This window comes from Camelus ferus, chromosome 25, assembly GCF_009834535.1.
Source record: "Camelus ferus isolate YT-003-E chromosome 25, BCGSAC_Cfer_1.0, whole genome shotgun sequence".
Taxonomy (NCBI): domain Eukaryota; kingdom Metazoa; phylum Chordata; class Mammalia; order Artiodactyla; family Camelidae; genus Camelus; species Camelus ferus.
The window spans coordinates 30,454,548-30,459,946 of NC_045720.1; the positions used below are offsets into that span (position 1 = coordinate 30,454,548).

Below are 5,399 nucleotides of genomic sequence, written 5' to 3' on the forward strand. Positions count from 1 at the left end.
AGTTTGAGATACCAAACTAAGGTAACAGGCTCGCTGGTTTCTACGTGCTACTCTGGTAAGTTTATTTGCTTTTGTTTATGGCTTTGTTGTTATTTTTTCTGCCTGTCTCCAACCTTGCCCCCTAGAATTTAAGTTCCATGAGAGAGAAACCAGGCCTGTCTTTTTCATTCCTGTATTCTCAGTTTCTATAATAGCAAAACCCTCCATCCAAAGTGCTAGGCACCCAATAAATATTTATTGAATTGATATTGAATGAATTAGAGTAGGGAAAGAAGAAAGTGCCCAAAATTAAGGCACCTGGGGCCAGTTATTATGCTTTTGCAGTAACCCAGTGAGAAATGATGAGGCCCTAGGTGTGGTTTTCAACCTTGGATATGCACTGGAATCACCTGGAGAATTTTAAACTACTGATGCCTGAGTGCCATCCTCAACGCTCTTGATTTAATTGGTGGCTGCAGCCTGGGCATCAGGATTTTAAAAGCTCCGCAAGATATTCTAACTTGCAGCCAAAGTTGAAACCATTGTCCTAAAGGCAGAAGGGGGATAGAGAAGAGACAGTGCAAGGATGTTTAGGACACACAAAAGCAGGACTCGGTGGTTAATTATGAATTGGAAGTGATCGAAAGGTGGATGCCTAGGAAGAATCCTAGATCTGGCTTGGGCCTGGGTGAAAGACAGAGGCAAGTTTTGAGGAAAAGATAACAAATTCTGACCTGGACAGGTTCAGTTTCAAGTGCCTGGGGTGATTTGAGTGACGATGTCCAATAGATAATTGTTTCTTAATAGATTTACTTTGCCCTAGTGAAGAATAGGAAATCCCTCTAATTTTCAAGAAGACAAGAGAAGTAGGAAAAGGCATCTCTGGAAATTATATGACAATTGTACAGAGTACAAGACCATTCCCACTCTGCACAGCCTCTTTACTCAAAACTCCCTTCCAAACTAGTGCCCATCTGTTCTGAAATGTTGTTCAACATGTTGATATATTGTCAAGAAGGATTATATTATGTATGGGTAACTTTCTAAAATCCATTTAACTGAACTATTCTTGTACCACCTGTAGGCTTAATGTATCCCATTGATTAAATTGCTGGCAGCTTTCAAATAGCATTTAAAGGGATATATAACAGCTTTAAAATTTCCAACAAATGAAAACAGCCACATCCACCATTACTTTGGTTAAAATTCATAGTCAGATACTTAGATCTAAACTGCCTAGCTTGTTTAGTGTTCTAATTGGTGAACACTTACTGGGTTACCAAAGATACCAAGTACCCTCTGAAAGACCATAACTTTACTTCCTTTGTTTCTAATTTAAATTAGACACACTAAAATAAGGATTGATAGAGTGATATATTCAGTTAAGTAACAGATGGCGAAAGGACATTCTGTCCAGCATCTATCACATTCCTGTTTCTCAGTACTCCAAAAAAGCAACTAAATCTTGAGATCTACCACAAAGGAATGGACTGAATGTGTTTATTTAGATAAGAATTGATACCCAGTCGCGTGTAGGCTAAAAATTTCAAAGGGTTGACTGGCTTAAAGGATATGAAGGGATGTAACAGATAAAGGTGGATTAAAGTAATTCAGAATGTTTCTAAAAGGACTGAAATATGAATTCTGAATACTTAAGCGACTGTGACAAGGAGGAGGGAAAAAAAGGTGAGTGGAAGATGTTCTCAGAACCCGCACATAGGGTGTTTAACCGTGGCTAAGTGCTGCTCCTAGCAGCCCCTGCGGAAAACTGACGACTTTTAAAACTAAGAAGGGGTGGGGACACCGCCACTCTCGGGGAAGGACATTTCCTCGCGGAGAGCGACAGAAACTCTGTGCAACAGTCCGGCCTTGCTCTCCCTGGGGCTGCCAATCTAGCAGGTGAACCGTGGGAACACAAAGGAATGAATAACGGCGTAGGAAACGCCAAAAGCCAGGGACCCCAAGTTCAGCATCTCCCTACACCTCGGGAGCAGCTCCGGCCTCTCCAACCCGTCCTTGGAAGAGACACCTGCCCCACAGGTCCGGCCGCTCCAGGAAGAGTCCTGCGGGCTGAGGGGCAGGAAGGACTGCTGACTGCCCCGCGCCGGGGACAGGCGGGGGAGGGATAGGCCACACTCTTGGCCACCACCGGAGTCGCAGGCGGGGAGCCCAAGGCGGGCGTGGGGCGAACGTGCGCGAGCGAATGACCACGTCCCAGAGCCGCCCGCGACGGGCCCGGTGGGCGTGACGCCATGACGCACGGCACGCGGGCGGCACGCAGGGGCGGGGCGGGGCGGGCTGGGGGCGGGAGGAAGCGGGGGGGGCGGAGACAGCGGGGGCTGAGGGAGGGGGAGAATGGCAGTTGCGGCGCTGATTCCTGGGAACAGCAGTCGAGGCAGAACTGCGGAGGAGGAGTTCGGGAAAGCGGCCGTCCGAACCCTTCCTCTCCGTTCCCTCCGCCCCAGCTGAGAGGCACCTCGGCGGGGCTGAGGGACCCTCCTCCGTACTTCCTTCGGCTTCTGCCGCCGCGGCCGGGAGATGGGCCTGTTCGCCCGCAGCCCTGCGCCGGCCGCCACGCTGAGGAGTTGAAGGTACGGGCGGACGCGGGGGGAGGCTGCGCCCGGGAGCCGGAGGGCCGGGGCGGCTCCCGTTTCCGACACGGGGAGCTCCGGCCACTGCCCAGGCGCCTCTGCCCGGGACGGAAACGGATTCGGAAACCCCACTGAAAAGGCACTCCTTACGGTGCTCGGCGCGGGGCCGGGGCGGCGCCGGGGGTCAGACCTCGGGCTGGTTCCGCGTCCCCCGCCCGGCCCGGGCGCTGGCGCCCCTCCGGCCGCGCGGGCGGGGGCGGAGGCGGAGCGTGGGATCCGCCCCGAGCCCTGTCCTCCTGGCCCGGCAGTCTGGGGAGACGGCGGCCGACCCGGCGGTGTTGTGACGGGCGGAGGCGGCGCTCCCCCCCGCACTTCCCCGGCCTCTGAAGCAGGCGACGCGGAGGGGGGCCGCCGCGGGGAGGCGGCGGGGGCGGAGCGCATTCCTGATGGGTGAAATCGGCTCTAACGGGACCGATTCCGGGCCTCGCTGCAAATTCGGAGCCGGGGCCAGCGCCCCCAACCCTTACGGCCGGGGTCCCGGGGGAAAATGGAGGCATGCACCCGGGAACGTTCATCCGGGAGAGCTGCCACCCCGTTCAAAAACAGAAACTAAACAGACGAAAAATGGTGTGGTCGTGGGGTAAAGTATGTCTAAGAAGGGTCTTAAGGATTGTCTCCCTCATGTTAAACCTTCAGGGAGTTCTCAGCCTTCACTCAGCAAGTAATGCTACTGTTTTTAATTTACAGTTTTTCCTATCATCTGGGTTCCTTTCTGCCGTTGCTTCCGACCCCACCCCCATTTTCGTTAATGGAAAGAAGGAAAATAAGTTGAGGGTTCATTAACCTCGCGACAAGAGCAGTAAATAAAAGAGAGAGATTGGGTAAGGCTCTTTGTGGGAGATAAGGGAGAAAGGTCTTAATTTTTTTCGCATTGGCCCTTAAAGGTAGAAATATACCAACGATGCTTTATTCTGGTTAATGTTTACTATTCAGAATGTTGCGGAACGTCTTGATGGGTTGACGTTGGAAAGGATAGCGTTTAAATGCCGCTGCAATTTTCAAACCCAGGTTTTGGCTGGAAATGCTAGTTTTAAGTGTTGGTAAACAGTGGAGGAATAAAGCAAAAATATGGTCTTTCCTTTCCATTCCACATTTTTTTTTGTAAGAATACGGCTCTTTTTATTTACATTTTTTATTTTAATTTTAACCTAATTCCTTGACTCTTGTTTGTATGAAGTCTGACGGTATGCCCAAATTTCATTTTTAGTTTTGCCATTAGCCATCTTAATGAGCATCTTTCCACTTGTGTTTATGTCAGGCTATTGTCACATTTGCCTGTTTATACTTCCTTAATACCCATAACCAACTGTCAGAACTGAATCAAAATGTAAATACTTATCTCTATTTAGAAAATGGCGATGTTCTGTTGTTAAAGTTTATTTTCGAATGTTCTTTGCTTCCTACATGCAATTCTTTGGTAAAGATTTAGAATTAAGTCATGAGATTTAATAGACCAAATTATGCAACGACAACAAAACGCTTTCTTTGTTAAATATTTTCCTTTTTATTACTATATACAACATAACTGAAATTTAAATTTCATGTGTCCTCAGAAACTAATTTAATGTCATGCTGAGTGTCTTTCTGAGGAAAAAAATTCATTTGGCAACAATGTTAGTATATTTTTCCAGTATCTCTGACTTCCAGGAGGATTCCAATAAGATTAACTGTGAAAACTGAAACATTAATTTAGAAGTTGAAACACAAACCAATTTTTAGTCTCCAAATAGTAACTACTTGAAATATTGTTGTTTTATTTGGATGATGCCTCAGTTGATCAATAGAATTTATATAAAGAACAGTCCATTTTAGTGTTTTCTGATCAGTATTGGAGTTTTAAAAATTTTGGTGGTGATTGGTAGAATCTTGGGTGCCTTTTTACTTGACTAAATGAACGATTTTTTTTCTCTGCCTACCACATGAAAGATAGGAAGGTTAGTATCTGTTTTTAGAAGTACTTCATTAGTGGAAAATAAATGCACTAAACAACTTTGAAATAGGGGAAGTCATAAAGTCATATTTTTGCAGTTATGAATTAAGACACTTGGGGTTGCCTCTCCTTAATGGGATCAGATTGAATGATACTATTCTTATGGGAGTGTTAGATGGAATTAAATACAGATAATTGAAGCAAACTCTTTTTAACATTTGAGAGAATCTCTTGTATATTATGGCAGTTTCTGATTCTATCTTAAACACTTATTTAGATTTATTACAGAAATTCTTTGGTTTCTAATCATCCTTGCCTCCCCCCTCCCCTACCCCAATTTGGAGGTCACTGAGGATTGAAAAATGTAGTTTTCTGAATTTTTCAAGGGGAGAGAAGGAAGAGAGGTATTTGTAATAACACATAAAAGTCAAGCGCTTGGCAGAGAGTAAGCTGTGGATAAATTTGGTTGCTTTTACATCTGAATTGCCTCCTTATATGTCTTCCCTACTCAGGTTATAAGGGAAATCTTAGAGAATTGTTGTTTGTTTTTCTGATGCTACTAACAAGTGACAATTGATTGTCAAATGCAGGCTGGTTTCTTGCTAAGCTTTATGCTCTTTTATTGTTTGAAGCCTGTATAAAAATTTGGCCTTATTGGACTGAAGGCCAAAGAAAACTGAGTTTCTAAATTTATATTTGGTTGTATTTGCATTGTGTTTGGCTAACTAGCACAAGTAGTTTAATGATGGTCTTAAAGGATCCATGATCATATGTGAAGTACTTTAGCTGAAAGGTTTTGGGTTGATACTTTTTTAGCAAAATGTTAATCTCATTACTTA

General features: G+C 45.5%; 1 protein-coding gene across 5 annotated transcripts in view; it reads left to right on the top strand.

Moving 5' to 3' along the window:
- The first annotated feature begins 2,315 nt into the window (after positions 1–2,315).
- The window catches only part of RNF19A (ring finger protein 19A, RBR E3 ubiquitin protein ligase), a 50,633-nt gene continuing 47,549 nt past the window's right edge, over positions 2,316–5,399 (top strand). The window contains exons 1-2 of one of the 5 annotated variants that reach the window (XM_032468186.1): positions 2,433–2,570; positions 3,318–3,451. The gene's annotated coding sequence lies outside the window, so the exon portion shown is untranslated. Of the gene's footprint in view, positions 2,571–3,077; positions 3,216–3,317; positions 3,452–5,399 lie in introns of those variants that run through there. The other 4 variants (XM_032468187.1, XM_032468185.1, XM_032468188.1 and 1 more) reach the window with 4 other exon arrangements.